General features: G+C 40.6%; 1 pseudogene; it reads left to right on the forward strand.

The window, feature by feature from the left end:
* Positions 1-1,389: 1,389 nt before the first annotated feature.
* LOC121037885 (heme-binding protein 1-like) lies at positions 1,390-2,003 on the forward strand (annotated as a pseudogene).
* The last annotated feature ends 1,124 nt before the right edge of the window (positions 2,004-3,127 follow it).

Below are 3,127 nucleotides of genomic sequence, written 5' to 3' on the forward strand. Positions count from 1 at the left end.
GTTTAGCACAATCCCAGCCCTCTAATGTACAGAGAATATATATTCCTCCACAAAGCATGCTAGAGATCTTGAGGGCACATACACACTAGGATGGCCACAAAAGGCATCCAACAATGCTTATGCACATCCCATCTCCTGGATACAAGTGAGAAGGCCCCATATGGTCCCGAACAGATATCCTGAGTGCTTAAGGTGGCCTCATGCAAATGAATATATTTTCTAAGCCCCATACTACACCTGAAACCAATTTTTACCATACTGTTAACTATCTAGAATTTAAATAAAAACACCTAAAAAAGAGAAATTCATAACATGATCTACAGCATCCTTCCTTGTCTAGCCCTTACCAGTCTCTTCAGTCTCCTCTAATACCATGAGCCCTCTTATTGTCTTCTGAAGTCACTACTGGACCTAAACCAGTTTCTCATACTTGCCAAGCCCTGTCCTGCCACTGGAGTTGGGCAGGCTATTGGTACAGTTTGAAATACCCTTCTTTTCTTTCTTCACCTCAGTTAACCCTCACTGCTCCTTCTCAGCTGCAGCCATTACTCTCCTCTCCTTGACAGGGTAAAATAATTCACTATATAACACTTTAATAGCACTATATTCTTAGGTGCAAGATTTATCGTAAGCATTCCATAAAAGTTAATGAAACCAGAATTAGTAAATACTTTAATAAATTATTTTTGTAGGGTCTGTGGTCTAAATTTGCAATTGTTTATGGGTCGCCCCCCCCAACTATTGCTGATCTGCCAAGAATGAACCTTTCATTTTTTTTACTCTAACAAACTTCATGACTCAAATTTCTTCCCTAGACAATTTTATATTTCCTGCTAAATCTGATGTTAAATTCTGAAATGTCAAATATGGTTAAGTTCCTTCCCTGCTCAACATCCTTCATTTGTTCTTCATATGTGTAAGGAATAGATACAAGTGTCTTAGCATGATAAGGTTCTTTCTAGTCTGAACTCTATCTTTCCCGTATTTACCAACTCACACTATCTCCAACAAAGTACCTTCAGAATTACCTGAATCAACATATCTGCTTTACCTGATATATACTTCAAGCTCCCATGGGTTAAAGCATATGTACAATAAAAGCTGAAAATCCACCGGACTTGATACAGGGCAGAATTAAAGAACTAAACAGTCTGGGCAGACGTAACTTCCCTTCACATCTCAGGGAGAATTTCCCTCCTAGATACATGTTTGACCACCCCACTTTTGCTTCTCTATGTATTTTCTCTTAATATCTGTTCTCGTTTTTAAGTAATGTGGTTTCACTGGAAAACATGTTGTAAATAAGTGCTATTGGTTGTAGTATTCATCATTATAGTACCTTAGAAACCAGTCAGAAAAAAAGAGTGCCACAGCCACATTTTGCTGAGCATGGTCAAGAACTTGCTGTTTCAGACTGTTGGCAAGGAAGAAGTCTCCTATGAGGATGCACACATGTGGCGGTTTGCCACAGTGGAACTGACAGATAAGCCTGTGGATGAGGCTCTACGGGAAGCATTGCCCAAAGCCATGAAGTACGTGGGAGGCCCCCAGGACAAGGGAATTGGGATGGGGATGACAGTTCCTATCTCCTTTGTTGTATTTCTCAGTGAGGATGGTTCCCTACAGAAGAAATTTAAGAAGTCTGGTTCTGGATTCCAAACCAGTTTCAGAGCCACCTGCCAGTTTGCATCGATGAAAGCATTAAGATGAAGAGGGAACACATCTATTCCCTGCAGTTTGGTGGCTACACCGAGCAAGCAGACTGCACAGCTCATGCCGCCCAGCTACGGACCACCTTGGAGGGCACAGCCACGTGCCAGAGTGACATCTACTTTTGCACTGGGTAGGACTCTCCCATGAAGCCATACGGGCATCACAATGAGATCTGACTGGTGAAAGCACGAATAATTCACGGACCCAGAACTTCCTGGATGTGTGCTTCTGTGTCCACTTCCTCAGGGGAGAAGGAGGAAGCAAAGTTTGCAACTGTATCTCCAGCTTAACCAAGTCTTCTTCAAAGCTGGTTAGAGTTAGTTGTCTGAAATGAGCATAGTCTATCTATGCTCTCCTTCTTGTGGTGGGTATAATACAGCCAAGATAGGCAGCATCCCTCTGACCAGAAAAAATCCAGCAACATTTTCCCAGCTAGCTGGGTCGCTAAAAATGGATGTTTTAAAAATTACTGAACATGTATTTTTGTCATTGAGGGAAAAATGTGGTTTGTGCATGATCTTTCATCTGTGATTCTTATAAGGCCTTTGTCTAAAAACAAACAGAAGATCTTTGACTTAAAAAGAAAAAAGAATTGGATATTTTCCTTATAGGGACAACTGGATATGATGGAGTAGTTCAAAGCACTTCTGCAATATTTAACTCAGTGCTGACTGTATATGCAACACTGTTAAGACCTAAAGGAAGATTATAAAGGTGATTATACACAAAATACTGTCCTAAAGAAGCTTCGTGTCTCCTGAGGTTCCAGAAGAAGCAGGCATAGGATTGTATTCAACACAAGGTGCACAGTGTAATGTGCCAAAAGTTCTATAAAAACTAAGTGCTTTGGCAGTGCCTGAAATGGAAAAAAGATTTTTTACTGAGATGACTGGATCTGACTTAATGATGTAAGTGACATTTGACCTGAGTCGAAGACAGTGGAAGATTTGATTAGCCAGAAACAGGGAAAGACGTCACCCCAGGCTAAGGGAGAAGTAGGAGGTGGAGCAGTGTCCACAGGGCGTGACCTCTTTGGAGAAAGGCAGCTAGAACAGAGCTGAGGTTCACATAGGTCTTCTGTAAGAAAAGTGATTCATATGGGAGATGAGGTTCAAAGGACAGATTGGGGTCAGACTGTGAAGTCACAGATACCATGTGAAGACATTTTTATGACCACAGCAAGGGACAATAAGAAACAACATTTTTTTTTTTTGTTATTCTTTTAAAATGATCAGGATTTAGTTGTAGCTATTCTACCATCTCTAGGACATTAGGAAACACAAACTGTTTTAGCCTCAATCTCCTATACAATAAAATGAAACCTATTAACTATGTGGTGTGTTTTTTGTTTTTTGTAATTTACTCTATGCCAGGCTTTGTTCTGGAGCTGGTGATACAGCAGTGAAAGAAAGAA

The sequence above is a fragment of the Herpailurus yagouaroundi genome, unplaced genomic scaffold (genome assembly GCF_014898765.1).
Source record: "Herpailurus yagouaroundi ecotype Mexico unplaced genomic scaffold, PumYag 164, whole genome shotgun sequence".
Taxonomy (NCBI): domain Eukaryota; kingdom Metazoa; phylum Chordata; class Mammalia; order Carnivora; family Felidae; genus Herpailurus; species Herpailurus yagouaroundi.